Source organism: Pseudophryne corroboree, chromosome 10, assembly GCF_028390025.1.
Source record: "Pseudophryne corroboree isolate aPseCor3 chromosome 10, aPseCor3.hap2, whole genome shotgun sequence".
In the NCBI taxonomy this organism is placed as follows: Eukaryota; Metazoa; Chordata; class Amphibia; order Anura; family Myobatrachidae; genus Pseudophryne; species Pseudophryne corroboree.
In genome coordinates, this window is record NC_086453.1 from 38,543,824 (window position 1) to 38,565,091 (window position 21,268).

Sequence of the window (21,268 nt, forward strand, 5' to 3'; positions counted from 1 at the left end):
TAATGGTGTGGAGTAGGATGGTGTTATTTTAGTGTTCCCTTTATTTTTTTGAGCAGTATATTAGGAATGTACTGGGCGGTGACGGGTGGTGGTGGTGGGGTAATCATATGCACAGATATGCTGTCACAGGTGTGGCTATGGAAGCGGTTGAGTACACAGACATTGCTCACATTGGAAGCCACATTCGCACGGAGAACGTGCACCCAGTATGGGACTGCTGCGCATTTTAATGGTTCAGCTAAAAGACTCAGACAGGGATGCAGCTGCAGCAGAACCAGCCCCTAACATTGCACCTACAGATTGAGCCACGCTAATCGTGGCTCCGTCTGTGCCTGGCCGGACCCATCGCAGCGTGTAGGTCGCTCGCGCATCAGTGACGCGCATGCACCCCATTCACTTTAATGAGAGCGTCTCTGTGCCCTCCCGTAGCAGGGCTAGGCGCCGGTTTGCCTAGTCCCGCCGGGAGTGGACGTTTGTGATGGAGCCGCACTAAATGAGTGCAGGGAAATAAATGATAGTTTCCAAAAAAACTGAAGAAGTGACAATAAGCACCTTATTAAAAACAGCATATAGTATATGCTACTGAATGCTCATGCAATCTAGTCTATATATAGGTCACACCTCAAGACAATTTAAGCTGCGCCTAAGTGAACATATTAGGAATATCTGTAAAGGCTTAGACTCTCATTCTTTATCGAAACATTTTAAATTACATCATGGATGCTCTCAGGGGTGGATTGGGGTTGAAAACCAGCCCAGGAAATTTCTGGTAACAGCCCCAAAGGGGGCAGGGTCTGTTGAAGAAGTGGGGTCTGTCATGGTGGGCACGATCCCTCTTTATAGGGCCTGATTCTGAGTTGGATGCAGTTGTGGCCTTCCTTACGTTTTTGCTGCAGTTGTGTCTGTGACTTTAGGCTAATGTCGCCACAATGCCCCTCCCTGGTATTGATACTGTATGTGCGTCCAACTTTGCAAGGACTGAGACGCCCACTGTCAGTGTCTACAGATGCTGCAATCATGCTTTGTGCATCTTTAGACCTCACCTTTGGTCATACCATGTAACTTTCACCAGCCCTATGCTAGGTGCAGATCATCCATCTGAGTATGGCCTCCAATGTGAGCAATTCAGCATCTCTATAAGCAACACTCCCATACTACATTACATCTGCATCTGATTAGCCAACCCCCCTGTAACCGCCTGGTAACGCCCAACACATTTCTAATACCCTACCTTGTGCGTACGTCTGAATCTGTACTGCACATTTGTACAAACACCATCGGGATGTATATGCGGTGCACAACACTCCTCTGTGTCCAACATCACCACTGGTCAGACTCAGATCAGGCCTGTAATGCTGTATACTGTGCCATAGTGATGCTTCCTATATAACACACTCCTCTGTGTCCAACATCACCACTGGTCAGACTCAGATCAGGCCTGTAATGCTGTATACTGTGCCATAGTGATGCTTCCTATATAACACACTCCTCTGTGTCCAACATCACCACTGGTCAGACTCAGATCAGGCCTGTAATGCTGTATACTGTGCCATAGTGATGCTTCCTATATAACACACTCCTCTGTGTCCAACATCACCACTGGTCAGACTCAGATCAGGCCTGTAATGCTGTATACTGTGCCATAGTGATGCTTCCTATATAACACACTCCTCTGTGTCCAACATCACCACTGGTCAGACTCAGATCAGGCCTGTAATGCTGTATACTGTGCCATAGTGATGCTTCCTATATAACACACTCCTCTGTGTCCAACATCACCACTGGTCAGACTCAGATCAGGCCTGTAATGCTGTATACTGTGCCATAGTGATGCTTCCTATATAACACACTCCTCTGTGTCCAACATCACCACTGGTCAGACTCAGATCAGGCCTGTAATGCTGTATACTGTGCCATAGTGATGCTTCCTATATAACACACTCCTCTGTGTCCAACATCACCACTGGTCAGACTCAGATCAGGCCTGTAATGCTGTATACTGTGCCATAGTGATGCTTCCTATATAACACACTCCTCTGTGTCCAACATCACCACTGGTCAGACTCAGATCAGGCCTGTAATGCTGTATACTGTGCCATAGTGATGCTTGCTGTAGAAAATAACTACAAAGGCTCATGCATACTTAGATAATGTCACTCTCCTTCTATTTGCTGATCTCACTCATTTAAGAAAGACATTCAGAGGTGCAATAAATAAAAAATAGCAATTACCAATAAACTCCCCACAGCCCCATAAATTAAATATTCTGGCTGGCAATGATGTGTTAGTAGTGAGCAGCTGGTGTGACATTATGGTGACCATCACACCACACATGCTGCAGCATACTGTACGGAAACTATATGCCACATATACTATATATCTATATATAGGCACAATAGCCAAAGGGTATAATATAATAATACAACTCACTAACATGATTGGACACCATTAATCACATGACTGTGAACGACTGCAGTTTCCAGCATAACCGTACTCGTGCACTACTTCCAACTGTCACATCCGTAAACAAATCCAACTACAGTATAAAGATATAAGATTTGTTATTGAGGCCCAAATGTTGTAAGCGTTAACTAAAGATAAATCTGAGACACATAAGGAGAGATAAAGTACCAGCCAATCAGCTCCTAACTGTCATTTTTCAAACACAGCCTGTGACATGGCAATTAGGAGCTGATTGGCCGGTCATTTAGCTCTCCTTATACGTCTCAGATTTATCTATTGTTAACGCTTAATACATTTGGGCCTTAATGCTGTGAAGGAGATGAGGATAGCACACTGGGGGGCAGATGTATTAAGCCTGGTGAAGTGATAAAGTGGAAGGTGATAACGCACCAGCCAGTCAGCTCCTAACTGTCATTTTTCAAACCCAGCCTGGAACATGGAAGTCAGAAGCTGATTGGCTGGTGCGTTATCACCTTCCACTTTATCACTTCACCAGGCTTCATAAATCTGCCCCTGGGCTAGATGCACCATCGCTTGGGAATGTTAAAATGGAGAGAGAAAAAGCACCAGCCAATCAGCAATCAGCTCCTAACTGCCATGTTACATGCTGTGTTTGAAAAATGACAGTTAGGAGCTGACTGGCTGGTACTTTATCTGTCTCCATTTTATCAGTCTACAAGCGATGATGCATCTCCTCGCAGACTATTCCTGGCCTTGAAAAAGATCCCAGTTGGGATTGAAACGGATTTAATGTTTGGACTATCCGGTAGATGCTGAAGGATTCTGGAGCCATTGCCAGACTGGGAGCTATGCCGTGGTTGTGATCCGGGACACCCGCTGGTATGTCTTTAAACATCTTTACAGAGAGATAATTTGCATTCATTCTCATTCACAGTCAGTCATTATTCTTATTCTTCTTATTATTATTATTATTATTATTATTATTCTTATTATTACCATCTTATGGAATGCTTATCTTTTATGTGTGTTTTCTTTAACTTTATACTTTTTTAAAAACTGAATGTTTAGATTAAAACGTACTACACTATGGGTCCTATGCAGTTGGATTGCATCTGAGATGCGATCGCATACTGACGATTTGTGGGCCAGTGCGCACTTGTTCTGCGTGTGCGTGGCCGGGATATGTGTTCGCATCTCAGTGATGCGAACGCCTCTGCCTGATTGACAGGCTGAAGTTGCCATTTTTGCATGATCACCACCCATGTACTTATCTGTATCTACGTTGAATACTTTAGTATTCACTCCAGAGCAATTTTGAGTATATGTTTATTAAATTACATACAACTGTATTAGTAATGTAACCCTTATATTCCAAATATTTAGCAATATACTGAAATACAATCTGCAAAATTCACAGATAAACCCATCAATATACTCTACATAAGGGCATAAGAGACACCCCGTGTGCACACCTATGCACCTGGTCACGGGTGGCACCACCGGGCGTGTGCCATCCTGGCCAATGCATAGATACACCATTGAGCAGGGGCACGGCGCACTGGTGGCCAGATTCTTAACGGTAACGTCAGAGCCGTAACTAGACCTCTTGATACCCTGTGCCAGAGAGAGAATTGGCGCCCCCCCCCCCCCCCCCCCATTTTTTTCAATAGGGACATAAGGCACATGCCTTATGGGGAAGGACTGATCCCAAAGAAAGCCCATGCTATGATGTCCCTTCCCACATGATATATATATATATATATATATATATATACATACATACATACATACATAATACATAATACTAGTGATGTGCACCGGACATTTTTCGGGTTTTGTGTTTTGGTTTTGGATTCGGTTCCGCGTCCGTGTTTTGGATTCGGACGCGTTTTGGCAAAACCTCACCGAAATTTTTTTGTCGGATTCGGGTGTGTTTTGGATTCGGGTGTTTTATACAAGAAAACATCAAAAACAGCTTAAATCATAGAATTTGAGGGCCATTTTGATCCCATAGTATTATTAACCTCAATAACCATAATTTCCACTCATTTCCAGTCTAGTCTGAACACCTCACACCTCACAATATTATTTTTAGTCCTAAAATTTGCACCAAGGTCGCTGGATGGCTAAGCTAAGCGACACAAGTGGCCGACACAAACACCTGGCCCATCTAGGAGTGGCACTGCAGTGTCAGGCAGGATGGCACTTCTAAAAAATTGTCCCCAAACAGCACATGATGCAAAGAAAAAAAGAGGCGCACCAAGGTCGCTGTGTGACTAAGCTAGTATACTTGATGACATAGAGGTAGGTAGAGCAGTGGCCTTCCGTACCGTACTGCTATATAAACTGGTGATCACTGTGTCAGCAAACTGCAAAACTAAAATGCACCACAGGTATAGAATGTAGATGGATAGTATACATAATGACGACACAGAGGTAGGTACAGCAGTGGCCTTCCGTACCGTACTGCTATATATACTGGTGGTCACTGTGTCAGCAAACTGCAAAACTAAAATGCACCACAGGTATAGAATGTAGATGGATAGTATACTTAATGACGACACAGAGGTAGGTACAGCAGTGGCCTTCCGTACCGTACTGCTATATATAGTATACTGGTGGTCACTGTGTCAGCAAACTGCAAAACTAAAATGCACCACAGGTATAGAATATAGATGGATAGTATACTTAATGAAGACACAGAGGTAGATACAACAGTGGCCTTCCGTACCGTACTGCTATATATAGTATACTGGTGGTCACTGTGTCAGCAAACTGCAAAACTAAAATGCACCACAGGTATAGAATGTAGATGGATAGTATACTTAATGACGACACAGAGGTAGGTACAGCAGTGGCCTTCCGTACCGTACTGCTATATATAGTATACTGGTGGTCACTGTGTCAGCAAACTGCAAAACTAAAATGCACCACAGGTATAGAATGTAGATGGATAGTATACTTAATGACGACACAGAGGTAGGTACAGCAGTGGCCTACTGTACCGTAATGCTATATATTATATTATATACTGGTGGTCACTGGTCAGCAAAAATCTGCACTGTACTCCTCCTATATAATATTAATTATACTGGTAGTCCCCAGTCCCCACAATAAAGCAGCACACTGAGCACAGATATGGAGTGTTTTTCAGGCAGACAATGTATACTGGTGGTCACTGTCAGCAAAACTCTGCACTGTACTCCTGCTATATAATACAGCTGCTCCCCAGTCCCCACAATTAAGCAGTGTGAGCACAGATATATGCAGCACACTGAGCACAGATATGGAGCGTTTTTTTCAGGCAGAGAACGGATAAAACTGGTGGTCACTGATCAGCAAAACTCTGCACTGTACTCCTCCTATATTATATAGCTGCTCCCCTGTCCTCCCCACAATTAAGCAATAATGCACAATCAAGTTCAACAATAACGGAGAGGACGCCAGCCACGTCCTCTCCCTAACATTTCCAATGCACGAGTGAAAATGGCGGCGACGCGCGGCTGCTTATATAGAATCCAAATCTCGCGAGAATCCGACAGCGGGATGATGACGTTCGGGCGCGCTCGGGTTAACAGAGCCATACGGGAGAATCCAAGTATGCCTCGGACCCGTGTAAAGTGGGTGAAGTTCGGGGGGGTTCGGTTTCCGAGAAACCGAACCCGCTCATCACTACATTGATAAAGCTGAATATTTATCGTATATAAAACACTTTAAGAGGTCTAAGAACACTGTACGCTATCTACGTAAGAAGTACCGTAAGGGTACGCAAGTTGTGTAGCGGTCGCTCAACCGTAGTCGAGACGCTCAAGCGTCACGTTCGCTTACGGCCCAGTGATCACAGGCAGGCACGCTATTGGCTGCCGACTAACGTAATGATTCGCTATAGCGTAGCGTACGCTCGGGACCACGAGGAGATCACCAGCGGTGCAGACGCTTACAACGTTTAAACCTTTATATCTATACCTTTAACAGTGAGATACACAGTATACTTTAGTGTAGAGACAGAGTGTAAGTGCAACCTGGTGTAACCTGATTAACTACGAAGCTGCTTGAGCGTCACCGACGCTCAGAGAATACTTAACACTATAAAGAATACACAGATACCTGGGCTTAGGGTCCGAAACCTATTATATGTATTATAACTATTATACTTGCAAAAGGAATCACAGTACAAATGATACACTACAATATAACATAAACCAACTAACCAGATAAACCACACAGGAAATACAATACAATACAATTAAAGGAAAATACGAGAGAGATAGAGAGAGAGAGAGAGATAGAGAGAGAGAGAGATGGCTCACAGTAAGACAATATGATTACGGAGAAAACTTACGCACAAGGGGAACGATCGCATGCGCCTCGATATCCAGCTCCCGATTATCAGCAATGAGAACCGTTGAAGAGAGAGCACTGGATACGGTCGGCCTGCCTATTTATGCCCCACACACAATACAATTCAATGGTCCCTACAATCTCATTGTTCATTGGACATAGGAATTCGGCTTCGTATTATAACAAAAGGTCATAGGTTGATTCATACAGGTGGGCTGTGACTATTTCCAACTGCTCAGGTGGGAGGGAAACTGGGTTTCCCGCCGCATGGGTAATAAAGTGCAAATAAAGTAAATGTTCATAAACTTCTTATGTCCATAACTATTCGCACGAGCGATTGATCTGCTTCAAACCAACACCGGAATATTTCTAATTAAATATTCTTCCGATGGATACTAAACACCACTGTATTACTCCTGTCTGACCCTTCGTATCAAACAAAGAGGGATTCCTCTGTTCATAAACATTCTATATTAACCAAACTTTCAGAATCTATCAAAGGGACCATGATCTACAAAATACATTATTACTGAAAATATGTTACGATTGAGTCGCACGCTACAATCGCATAAACTCTACCGTAAATACGCATACCATGCGCCTGCGGGTGCCCGCGACTGTGAGTATGCGCACGTACTGGAGAGCGTACGCATGCGCAGCACGGACCTGTGTGAGGTGCAAATATGGTAGTGTGCATAGAGATATTTTTCTGACTTTGACAACATAATACACACGCTTTATAGATCACTGTAGGAAAATAAATTTGCACACAAATCCTCTTTATACAACATTCATGCACTTAACTTGAGAGTTCGTTGTCATTCAGTTACAATACCCTTTATTAAATAACACATTTCAGTATCCTGCCATACCCGGGATTCAAACCAGAAACCTGTTGAATTCTGTTCAAACACCCTACTCATTGGGGTCGATTTAATTCGGCAACAGATGAATAGCGCCGGGAATTAGCTCCCGACGCTATTCAATTCAGCTACTAGTTACCCGCAATTGTGGTGAGAGAAGAAAACCAACAAAAGTGCTGCCGCGCGGCCGGCGCGAGGCAATTCTGTCAGGAATCAGCATTGCCGCAGGTAGTTAAGTCGGAGAATGCCCGTTCTCCCGACAAAACTACCTGTTAAGTCGGCGAGAACGGGCATTCGCCGACTTAACTTTAGCTGAATTGAATAGCGTCTGGAGCTAATTCCCGGCGCTATTCATCTGTTTCCGAATTGAATCGACCCCATTGAGCTAGTTGATCCTGCATAAAGTCTTTGAGAACTATATTAAGCTACTGGTACTTTGTAAAAATAAATAATCAGCACTGCAATTGAGCAGATCTATGTAACGGTGTATTTTGTGGATTCGCCTTGTTTTATCTCCTCCTTAAATTTCTCCTGTTGTTTTTCCAAAAGCCTAATTAGGGGAACCACGCCAACTAAGGTTTACTGGGGTGTAGTGCGCACAACAAACACAGTTACACATCCAATCTCTAGCAGCCACACACTGCTCAGCCGCAATGCTGATCATTTATTCACAAAGTACATGGTAAGCTTCAAATGGTTAGAATTCTCTAGCTTTCTATGCAAGGGCTGATAGCTCAATTAATAGATTGTCCTACTGCAATGCCACAAACAATGGGTTTAAATCCTATGTATGTCTGCATCTTGAAATGTAATAAAGGACAGTGTGACTGAATAACAAAGGGCTATCAAGTTGAGATCATGAATGTTGTATAGGTATTAGTAGCAGAAATGGTCATGGTAGGAGACAGCAGTGTTCTGGAGATGCTAGTCTTCAAAAAGGGGGGAAGTGCCACCAACAGCGCCCCTACCCTGCAGCGCTATGTACGGTGCCCCCTCCACACACAACTAGTTACGGCCCTGGGTAACGTACCCGAGCATACTGCCACACTCACACCACTGGTTATGGGAGTGTCAGGGGCGTGTTATGGGAGTATCAGGAGCATATTATGGGAGTGTCAAGGGTGTGTTATGGGAGTGTCAGGGGCGTGTTATGGGAGTGTCAGGGGCTTGTTATTGGAGTGTCAAGGGTGTGTTATGGGAGGGTCAGGGGTGTGTTATGTGAGGGTCAGGGGTGTGTTATGTGAGGGTCAGGGGTGTGTTATGTGAGGGTCAGGGGTGTGTTATGTGAGGGTCAGGGGTGTGTTATGTGAGGGTCAGGGATGTGTTATGGGAGTGTCAGGCATGTGTTATGGAAGTCTCCCTGGAATATTAAAGGAGTGTCAGGGGCCAGTTATGGGACTATCATGAGTGTGTTATGGAAGTCTCCTGGGAATATTATGGGAGTGTCAGGGGCCTGTTATGGGAGTGTCAGGGGCATGTTATGGGAGTGCCGGGGTGGTTTTATGGGAGTGTCAGGGTGTGTTATAGGAGTGTTAGGGGCGTGTTTTTCTTCATGCAGCTGTGATCTCATTGGCAGCACAGCAGCCACAGTGGCCATATAGAAAGAAAGTTACAAGGGACATTCTGCATTAGGCAGTGGCTGCTGAAGGAGTCAGTGTAGCTTAATACAACTAATCCCATGCATTAGAAAGGGGCTGTCGCAGGATTTAGGTGCAGCCTCACCGCTGGTTGCGCAAGATAATTAAATAGCTCCAGGTCACTTTAAACACAAGCTACAATACACAGAAACTATTGAACCGTCCTCAGTAAATGTACAAACAATCCGTATTTCCTACTGTCTGTACATTTATTAAACCGTGAGTTCCGCCTGCAGTATTTCAAATTTCATCAGGAACCTTGGGATGTTTGTGAGAGTGTTGGTCATTGTAGCATTGTAGTAACTTTGTGTTTATGTATGTGTGTGTATAGTGTATACACACACATCTTTACAGTTTTCTTCTGTGCATTTCAGCCATGTGTTTCTATAATCAGGCAGACATTCTTATTTGTGTCGTCTTGGTATACTGTGCTGCTGCATTAAGTGTAACTGTCCAGATACTCTAATCCAAAGCCACTGGAGACTAGCAACACTGTCTGGTGATATATATACATGGGTGAAAAGTTACAGAAGAAAGTCAGAAATATGAAAGTATGAATTTAGCAATAATTCAAATATACCATGTAGGAACCAATAAACTAAGGTCATATTAAGGGCCTTACTTAGCAGTCATACAGAGCTGGATGCACTTATGCCGTGGCAAGTTTATCACTTTCTCTAGTAATGCTATGGTGCTTTTCACAATATTTGTGAAAAAAAACTTTGGGGGTCATTCCGAGTTGTTCGCTCGCAAGCGGATTTTAGCAGATTTGCTCATGCTAAGCCGCCGCCTACTGGGAGTGAATCTTAGCATCTTAAAATTGCGAACGATGTATTCGTAATATTGCGATTACACACCTCGTAGCAGTTTCTGAGTAGCTCCAGACTTACTCGGCATCTGCGATCATTTCAGTGCTTGTCGTTCCTGGTTTGACGTCACAAACACACCCAGCGTTCGCCCAGACACTCCTCCGTTTCTCCGGCAACTCCTGCGTTTTTTCCGGAAACGGTAGCGTTTTTTCCCACACGCCCATAAAACGGCCTGTTTCCGCCCAGTAACACCCATTTCCTGTCAATCACATTACGATCGCCAGAACGATGAAAAAGCCGTTAGTAAAATTCCTAACTGCATAGCAAATTTACTTGGCGCAGTCGCAGTGCGGACATTGCGCATGCGCACTAAGCGGAAAATCGCTGCGATGCGAAGATTTTTACTGAGCGAACAACTCGGAATGACCACCTTTATTCCTTTGTTTCTTTTTGGATAGTCTTTAACTTGCTTACCTCGCCAAGCATATTATATGATCAGTTAGACTGTACTTTCAGTGTTGCTGTATTCATTGATCTTTATGTAGATCTGTTATGCCTTCTCTTATGGGCCCTCATTCCGAGTTGTTCGCTCGCAAGCTGCTTTTAGCAGCTTTGCACATGCTAAGCCGCCGCATACTGGGAGTGAATCTTAGTTTATCAAAATTGCGAACGAAAGATTAGCAGAATTGCGAATAGACACTTCTTAGCAGTTTCTGAGTAGCTCCACACTTACTCGGCATCTGCGATCAGTTCAGTCAGTTTCGTTCCTGGTTTGACGTCACAAACACACCCAGCGTTCGCCCAGACACTCCCCCGTTTCTTCAGATACTCCCGCGTTTTTCCCAGAAACAGCAGCGTTTTTTCACACACTCCCATAAAACGGCCAGTTTCCTCCCAGAAACACCCACTTCCTGTCAATCACATTACGATCACCAGAACGAAGAAAAAACCTCGTAATGCCGTGAGTAAAAAACCTAACTGCATAGCAAATTTACTTGGCGCAGTCGCACTGCGGACATTGCGCATGCGCATTAGCAACTAATCGCTCCGTTGCGGAAAAAAAATAACGAGTGAACAACTCGGAATGACCCCCATTCTTTGAATAAAACTTTGCTTGAAAAAAAAAAAAGAGTTCATTTATGTGCATATCAGTGGCGGAACTAGTGCCATAGCCGTCGGCATTCCAATGAGTCACACTGATTCATTATATGCCGGCGCCAGCCGCCAGTGCCCCGGTTCATAACAATAACGCAGCACATAATAGGGTCCCAGACGGAAAGGGAGGAGGGAACGTTCTTTCATCTCCTTCCCTCTCGAGCGCTTCCGCCCCACAGACTTACTGGTGCCGTGCTGCTGATTGTGAAGGGTGAGTAGGGGACGATTTCCCATCTCCTCTGCTCAGTGTCCCGGCACCTTGCAAAAAAAAAGAAAAAGAATATTCATTTAGACTGTGCCATCGATGGAGAGAAACCATCTGGTTCTCTCCCATCGATGGCAAACACATTTGACATCGGCCATAAACTATCGATGATTTGGAATCATCGATGGTCGGTGGCCATCCCTAGTACCAGATGAAGTTCAACATGGTGTACGGGTGGAGGGTAACTCCTCTTTAGAATATGCACAGGACTAAGATTTTTTAGGACTACAATATAGCAAACCACCCAATTTTTGAGAGATGTATTAATGCATACATACATTGTTTTTGTGTCAATAGGCTGGAGGTGCACCAGCATCTGCATTTGTTTGGACTACAGTATCTGATAGATGGTGAAGGATTCTGGAGCCATTGACTGACTGGGAGCTATGCCGTGGTTGTTATCCGGGACACCCACTGGTATTTTTTTTAATCATCTATACAGAAGCTAACTTACATTAATTCTCATTCACAGTCAGTAAGTGCACCTTTATTCACGCCATCTTGTGGAATGCTTATCTTTTTTGTCTATACCTTTATAACATGCTTAGATTAAAACGTACTACACTATATGGACCCTATTCAGTATGGATTGCATCTGAGATGTGACTGCATACCTACGATTTTTGGGCCAGTGCGCACTTGTTCTGCGTGAGCGTGGTCCGAGAGATGTGTTCGCATCTCAGTGATGCGAACGCCTCTGCCTGATTGACAGGCTGAAGTTGCCATTTTTGCATAATCTCCACCCATGTAATTATTTGTATCTAATCACACACTAAAACAAACTCATAATACTTTGATATTCACTCCAGATCAGTTTTCAGTGTATACTGTATGTTTAATATATTAAATACAACTGTATTAGTAATGTAAGCCTTATATTCCAAATATTTAGCAATATACTGAAATATCATCTGCAAAAATCACAGTAAAACCCATCAAGCTCTTTACCCTAGGATCACTGTATTTATTGTCATTTAATACTTGCCACGGCATAATCGGCGGAGCCCTAACTGGTCTAGTCCACAGTCTACTCGCCGGAGACCCAACTGGTGCCAGGGGTGGTTGTTTTGGCCATTCCATTTCTAGCACTCAGTCCACTCACCTGAAAGCCCACCCTGGTGCCAGTGGCTGTTTTGGCCGCCCCATGTCTAGCGCCCAGTCTGCATGCCCGAAATCCCCAACTGGTACCAGGGGTGGCTGTTTTGGCCACCCGGTGTCTAGTGCCCTGTCTGCTCACCCGAAAGCCGCAACTTTTGCCAGGGGTGGCTGTTTTGGCTGCCCCATGACTAGTGCCCAGTCTGCTCACCCGAAAGCCCCAACTGGTGCCAAAGGTAGCTACTTTGGCCGCCCTATGACTAGTGCCCAGTCTGCTCTTCCCAAAAGCTTCAACTGGTGCCAGGGGTAGCTGTTTTGGCTGACGCAAGTCTAGTGCCCAGTCTGCTCACAGAAAGCCCCAACTGGTGCCAGGGGTGGCTGATTTGGCTGCCCTATGATTAGTGCCCAGTCTACTTGCCCAAAAGCCCCAACTGGTGCCAGAGGTGGCTGTTTTGGACGCCTTATGTCTAGCGCCCAGTCTGCTCGCCCAAAAGCCCTAACTGGTGCCAGGGGTGGCTGTTGAGTCCGCCCTGTGACTAGTGCCCAGTCTGCTTACCCAAAAGCCCCAACTGGTGCCAGAAGTGGCTGTTTTGGCTGCTCTATATTTAGCGCCCAGTCTGCTAACCCGAAAGCCCCACCTGGTGCCAGGAGTGGCTGTTTTGGCCACAGTATGACTAGTGCCTAGTCTGCCAACCTGAAAGCCCCAACTGGTGCCAGGGGTGGCTGTTTTGGCCGCCCTATAACTAGTGCCCAGTCTGCTTATCCTAAAAGCCCCAACTGGTGCCAGGAGAGGCTGTTTTGGCTGCCGAATGTCTAGTGCCCTGTCTGCTCGCCTGAAAGCACCAACTTTTGCCAAGGGTACCTGTTTTGACCACCCTATGACTAGTGCCCAGTCTACTCATCCGAAAGCCTCAACTGTTTTTAGGTTGCACCATATCTAGTGCCATATCTAGTGCTGCCTGCTCCCCCAAAAGCGCCAACTGGTGCCAGAGGTGGCTGTTTTGGCCACCCTATGTGTAGTGCCCAGTCTGCCCCCCCGAGAGCCCCATCTGGTGCCAGGGGTGGCTGTTTTGGCTTTCCTATGTCTATCACCCAGTCTGCTCGCCCGAAAGCCCCAACTTTTTCCAGGGATGGCTGTTCTGTCCGCACTATAACTAGTGCCCAGTTTGCTCATCCTAAAAGCCCCAACTGGTGCCAGGGGTGGCTGTTTTGGCCACCCTATGACTAGTGCCCAGTCTGGTCATCCCGAAAGCCCTAACTGGTGCCATGGGTGTCTGTTTTGGCTGCCCTATATCTAGCGCCCAGTCAGCTCGCCTGAAAGCCCCAACTTTTGCCAAAGGTGGCTGTTTTGGCTTCCCAATATCTAGCACCCAGTCTGCTTGCAAGAAAGCTCCAACTGGTGCCAGGGGTGGCTGTTTTGGCTGCCCTATGACTAGTGCCCAGTCTGCTCATCCTATAAGCTCCAACTGGTGCCAGGGCTGGCTGTTTTTGCTGCCCTATGACTAGTGCCCAGTCTGCTTATCCTAAAAGCCCCAACTGGTGCCATGGGTGCCTGTTTTTGCTGCCCTATGACTAGTGCCCAGTCTGCTTATCCTAAAAGCCCCACCTTGTGCCATGGGTGCCTGTTTTTGCTGCCCCACAACTAGTGCCCAGTTTGCTCACCAGAGAGCCCCAACTTTTGCCAGGGGTGGCTGTTTTGTCTGCACCATGACTAGTGCCCAGTCTGCTCATCCTAAATACCCCAACTAATGCCAGGGGTGGCTGTTTTGGCCACCCTATGACTAGTGCCCAGTCTGCGTATCATAAAAGCCCCAACTGGTGCCAGGGGTGGCTATTTTAGCCACCCTATGTCTTGTGCCCAGTCTGCTCACCCGAAAGCCCCAACTTTTGCCAGGGGTTGCAGTTTTGGCTGCCCCATTACTAGTGCTCAGTCAGCTCAACCGAAAGCTCCAACTGGTGCCAAGGTTGGCTGTTTTGGCCACCCTATGTCTAGTGCCCAGTCTACTCACCTGAAATCCCCAACTTTTCCATGGTTGTCTGTTTTTGCTGCCCCATTACTAGTGCCCAGTCTGTTCACCCAAAAGCCCCAGCTGGTGCCAGGGGTGGTTGTTTTTGCTGCACCAGGACTATTGCCCAGTCTGCTCATCTGAAAGCCCCAACTGGTGCCAGGGATGGCTGTTTTGGGCACCCTGTGACTAGTGCCCAGTCTGCTCACCTAAAAGCCCCAACTTGTGCCAGGGGTGGCTGGTTTGGCCGCCCTATAACTAGTGCCCAGTCTGCTTATCCTAAAAGCCCCAACTGGTGCCAGGAGAGGCTGTTTTGGCTGCCGAATGTCTAGTGCCCTGTCTGCTCGCCTGAAAGCACCAACTTTTGCCAAGGGTACCTGTTTTGACCACCCTATGACTAGTGCCCAGTCTACTCATCCGAAAGCCTCAACTGTTTTTAGGTTGCACCATATCTAGTGCCATATCTAGTGCTGCCTGCTCCCCCAAAAGCGCCAACTGGTGCCAGAGGTGGCTGTTTTGGCCACCCTATGTGTAGTGCCCAGTCTGCCCCCCCGAGAGCCCCATCTGGTGCCAGGGGTGGCTGTTTTGGCTTTCCTATGTCTATCACCCAGTCTGCTCGCCCGAAAGCCCCAACTTTTTCCAGGGATGGCTGTTCTGTCCGCACTATAACTAGTGCCCAGTTTGCTCATCCTAAAAGCCCCAACTGGTGCCAGGGGTGGCTGTTTTGGCCACCCTATGACTAGTGCCCAGTCTGGTCATCCCGAAAGCCCTAACTGGTGCCAGTGGTGGCTGTTTTGACCACCCAAAGGGTAGTGCACCGTGTGCTTACAGAAAGCCCCAACTGGTGCCAGGGATGGCGGTTTTGGCTACCCTATGACTAGTGCCCAGTCTACTTGCCCAAAAGCCCCAACTGGTGCCAGGGATGGCTGTTTTGGCTGCCCCATATCTAGTGCCCAGTCCGTTCGCCCGAAAGCCCCAACAGGTACCATGGGTGGCTGTTTTGGCTTCCTTATGTCTAGCACCCTGTCTGCTCTCCGGAAAGCCCCAGCTGGTGCCAGGGGTGGCTGTCTTTGCTGCCCCATGACTAGTGCCCAGTCTGCTTACCAAAATGACCCAACTGGTGCTAGGGGTGACTGTTTTTTTCACCACCCCATGCCTAGTGCCCAGTCTGCTCACCTGAAATCCCTAACTTTTGCAGAGGTGGCAGTTTTGGCCACCCTATGTCTAGCGCCTATTCCACTCATTCGGAAGCACCAACTGGTGCCAGGGTTGGAGGTTTTTGCCGCCTCAAGTCTAGCACCCAGTCTGTTTACCCAAAAGCCCCAACTGGAGCCAGGGGTAGCTGTATTGGCCGCCCAATGACTAGTGCCAGTCTGCTTATCCTAAAAGTCTCAACTGGTGCCAGGAGTCGCTGTTTTGGATGCCTTACTTCTAGTGCCCAGTCTGCTCACCCAAAAGCCCCAACTGCTGCCATGGGTGTCTGTTTTGGCTGCCCTATATCTAGCGCCCAGTCTGCTCGCCTGAAAGCCCCAACTTTTGCCAAGGGTACCTGTTTTGGCCACCCTATGACTAGTGCCCAGTCTACTCATCCGAAAGCCTCAACTTTTTTAGGTTGCACCATATCTAGTGCCATATCAAGTGCTGCCTGCTCCCCCAAAATCCCCAACTGGTGCCAGAGGTGGCTGTTTTGGCCACCCTATGTGTAGTGCCCAGTCTGCCCCCCCGAAAGCCCCAACTGGTGCCAGGGGTGGCTATTTTGGCTTTCCTATGCCTATCACCCAGTCTGCTCGCCCGAAAGCCCCAACTTTTGCCAGGGATGGCTGTTCTGTCCGCACTATAACTAGTGCCCAGTTTTCTCATCCTAAAAGCCCCAACTGGTGCCAGGGGTGGCTGTTTTGGCCGCCCTATGACTAGTGCCCAGTCTGGTCATCCCAAAAGTCCTAACTGGTGCCAGTGGTGGCTGTTTTGACCACCCAAAGGGTAGTGCACAGTGTGCTTACAGAAAGCCCCAACTGGTGCCAGGGATGGCGGTTTTGGCTACCCTATGACTGGTGCCCAGTCAACTTGCCCAAAAGCCCCAACTGGTGCCAGGGATGGCTGTTTTGGCTGCCCCATATCTAGTGCCCAGTCCGTTCGCCCGAAAGCCCCAACAGGTGCCATGGGTGGCTGTTTTGGCTCCCTTATGTCTAGCACCCTGTCTGCTCTCCGGAAAGCCCCAGCTGGTGCCAGGGGTGGCTGTCTTTGCTGCCCCATGACTTGTGCCCAGTCTGCTTACCAAAATGACCCAACTGGTGCTAGGGGTGACTGTTTTTTTCCCCACCCCATGCCTAGTGCCCAGTCTGCTCACCTGAAATCCCTAACTTTTGCAGAGGTGGCAGTTTTGGCCACCCTATGTCTAGCGCCTATTCCACTCATTCGGAAGCACCAACTGGTGCCAGAGTTGGAGGTTTTGGCCGCCTCAAGTCTAGCACCCAGTCTGTTTACCCAAAAGCCCCAACTGGAGCCAGGGGTGGCTGTTTAGGCCGCCCTATGACTAGTGCCTGTCTGCTTATCCTAAAAGTCCAAACTGGTGCCAGGAGTCGCTGTTTTGGATGCCTTACTTCTAGTGCCCAGTCTGCTCACCCAAAAGCCCCAACTGCTGCCAGGGGTGTCTGTTTTGGCTGCCCTATATCTAGCGCCCAGTCAGCTCGCCTGAAAGCCCCAACTTTTGCCAAAGGTGGCTGTTTTGGCTTCCCAATATCTAGCACCCAGTCTGCTTGCAAGAAAGCTCCAACTGGTGCCAGGGGTGGCTGTTTTGGCTGCCCTATGACTAGTGCCCAGTCTGCTCATCCTATAAGCTCCAACTGGTGCCAGGGCTGGCTGTTTTTGCTGCCCTATGACTAGTGCCCAGTCTGCTTATCCTAAAAGCCCCAACTGGTGCCATGGGTGCCTGTTTTTGCTGCCCTATGACTAGTGCCCAGTCTGCTTATCCTAAAAGCCCCACCTTGTGCCATGGGTGCCTGTTTTTGCTGCCCCACAACTAGTGCCCAGTTTGCTCACCAGAGAGCCCCAACTTTTGCCAGGGGTGGCTGTTTTGTCTGCACCATGACTAGTGCCCAGTCTGCTCATCCTAAATACCCCAACTAATGCCAGGGGTGGCTGTTTTGGCCACCCTATGACTAGTGCCCAGTCTGCGTATCATAAAAGCCCCAACTGGTGCCAGGGGTGGCTATTTTAGCCACCCTATGTCTTGTGCCCAGTCTGCTCACCCGAAAGCCCCAACTTTTGCCAGGGGTTGCAGTTTTGGCTGCCCCATTACTAGTGCTCAGTCAGCTCAACCGAAAGCTCCAACTGGTGCCAAGGTTGGCTGTTTTGGCCACCCTATGTCTAGTGCCCAGTCTACTCACCTGAAATCCCCAACTTTTCCATGGTTGTCTGTTTTTGCTGCCCCATTACTAGTGCCCAGTCTGTTCACCCAAAAGCCCCAGCTGGTGCCAGGGGTGGTTGTTTTTGCTGCACCAGGACTATTGCCCAGTCTGCTCATCTGAAAGCCCCAACTGGTGCCAGGGATGGCTGTTTTGGGCACCCTGTGACTAGTGCCCAGTCTGCTCACCTAAAAGCCCCAACTTGTGCCAGGGGTGGCTGGTTTGGCCACCCTATGTCTAGTGCACAGTCTTCTCACCCGAAAGCCACAAATTTTGCCAGGGGTGGCAGTTTAGGCTGCTTTATATCTAGTGCCCTGTCTGCTCACACAAAAGCCCCAACTGGTGCCAGGGGTAGCTGTTTTGGCTGCACTATGACTAGTGCCCAGTCTGCTCATCCTATAAGCTCCAACTGGAGCAAGGGGTGGCCGTTTTTGCTGCCCTATGACTAGTGCCCAGTCTGCTTATCCTAAAAGCCCCAACTGGTGCCATGGGTGCCTGTATTTGCTGCCCCATGACTAGTGCCCAGTCTTCTCACCCGAAAGCCCCAACTTTTGCCAGGGGTGGCTGTTTTGGCTGCTCCATGACTAGTGCCCAGTCTGCTCACCCAAAAGCCCCAACTGGTGCCAGGGGTGGTTTTTTTGGCCACCCTATGACTAGTGCCTAGTCTGCTCACCCGAAAGTCCCAATTGGTGCCAGGGTTGGCTGTTTTGGCCGACCTATAATTTGTGGCCAGTCTGCTTATCCTAAAATCCCCAACTAGTGCCAGGAGTGGCTGTTTTGGCTGCCCTATGTCTAGTGCACAATCTTCTCACCCGAAAGCTACAAATTTTGCCAGGGGTGGCAGTTTAGGCTGCTTCATATCTAGTGCCCTGTCTGCTCAACCAAAAGCCCCAACTGGTGCCAGGGGTGGCTGTTTTGCCCACCCTATGTCTAGTGCACAATCTGCTCACCCAAAAGCCTTTTCTGGTGCAAGGGGTGACTGTTTTCTTCCCCACCCCATGCCTAGTGCCCAGTCTGCTCACCTGAAATCCCTAACTTTTGCAGGGGTGGCTGTTTTCGCCACCCTATGTCTAGCGCCCATTCCGTTTATTCAGAAGCACCAACTTGTACCAGGGGTGGAGGTTTTGGCCGCCTCAACTCTAGCACCCAGTCTGTTTACCCAAAAGCCCCAACTGGAGCCAGGGATTGCTGTTTTGGCTACCCTATGTCGAGTGACCAGTCTTCTCGTCTGAAAGCCCCAACTGGTGCCAGGGGTGGCTGTTTTTGCCGCCCTGTGACTAGTGCCCAGTCTGCTCACCCGAAAGTCCCAACTGGTGCCAGGGGTGGCTGTTTTGGCCGACCTATAACTTGTGGCCAGTCTGCTTATCCTAAAATCCCCAACTAGTGCCAGGAGTGGCTGCTTTGGCTGCCCTATGTCTAGTGCACAGTCTTCTCACCCGAAAGCCACAAATTTTGCCAGGGGTGGCAGTTTAGGCTGCTCCATATCTAGTGCCCTGTCTGCTCAACCAAAAGCCCCAACTGGTGCCAGGGGTGGCTGTTTTGCCCACCCTATGTCTAGTGCACAATCTGCTCACCCAAAAGCCTTTTCTGGTGCAAGAAGTGACTTTTCTTCCCCACCCCATGCCTAGTGCCCAGTCTGCTCACCTGAAATCCCTAACTTTTGCAGGGGTGGCTGTTTGGGCCACCCTATGTCTAGCGCCCATTCCGTTCATTCAGAAGCACCAACTTGTACCAGGGGTGGAGGTTTTGGCCGCCTCAACTCTAGCACCCAGTCTGTTTACCCAAAAGCCCCAACTGGAGCCAGGGATTGCTGTTTTGGCTACCCTATGTCGAGTGACCAGTCTTCTCGCCTGAAAGCCCCAACTGGTGCCAGGGGTGGCTGTTTTTGCCGCCCTGTGACTAGTGCCCAGTCTGCTCACCCAAAAGCCCCAACTGGTGCCAGGGGTGGCTGTTTTGGCAACCCTATGTCTAGTGCCCAGTTTGCTCAACTGAGAGCCCGAATTGATGTTAGGGGTGGCTGTTTGGGCCGCCATATAACTAGTGCCCAGTATGCGTATCCTAAAAACCCCAACTGGTGCCAGGTGTGGCTGTTTTGGCTGCCCCATGACTAGTGCCCAGTCTGCTCACCCGAAAGCCCCAACTGGTGCCAGGGGTGGCTGTTTTGGCTGCCTTATGACTAGTGCCCAGTCTGCTCATACTAAAAGCCCCAACTGGTGCCAGGGCTGGCTGTTTTGGCCACCCTATCACTATTGTCCAGTCTCCTCACCCGATAGCCCCAACTTGTGCCAGGGGTGGCTTTTTTTTTGCTGCCCTATGACTAGTACCCAGTCTGCTCATGCTAAAAGCCCCAACTGGTGCTAGAAGTGGCTGTTTTAGCCACCCTATTTCTAGTGCCCAGTCTGCTCACCCAAAAGCCCCAACTGGTGCCAGGGGTAGCTGTTTTGGCTGCACTATGATTAGTGCCCAGTCTGCTCATCCTATAAGCTCCAACTGGAGCAAGGGGTGGCCGTTTTTGCTGCCCTATGACAGGTGCCCAGTCTGCTTATCCTAAAAGCCCCAACTGGTGCCATGGGTGCCTGTATTTGCTGCCCCATGACTAGTGCCCAGTCTTCTCACCCGAAAGCCCCAACTTTTGCCAGGGGTGGCTGTTTTGGCTGCTCCATGACTAGTGCCCAGTCTGCTCACCCAAAAGCCCCAACTGGTGCCAGGGGTGGTTTTTTTGGCCACCCTATGACTAGTGCCTAGTCTGCTCACCCGAAAGTTCCAATTGGTGCCAGGGTTGGCTGTTTTGGCCGACCTATAATTTGTGGCCAGTCTGCTTATCCTAAAATCCCCAACTAGTGCCAGGAGTGGCTGTTTTGGCTGCCCTATGTCTAGTGCACAATCTTCTCACCCGAAAGCTACAAATTTTGCCAGGGGTGGCAGTTTAGGCTGCTTCATATCTAGTGCCCTGTCTGCTCAACCAAAAGCCCCAACTGGTGCCAGGGGTGGCTGTTTTGCCCACCCTATGTCTAGTGCACAATCTGCTCACCCAAAAGCCTTTTCTGGTGCAAGGGGTGACTGTTTTCTTCCCCACCCCATGCCTAGTGCCCAGTCTGCTCACCTGAAATCCCTAACTTTTGCAGGGGTGGCTGTTTTCGCCACCCTATGTCTAGCGCCCATTCCGTTTATTCAGAAGCACCAACTTGTACCAGGGGTGGAGGTTTTGGCCGCCTCAACTCTAGCACCCAGTCTGTTTACCCAAAAGCCCCAACTGGAGCCAGGGATTG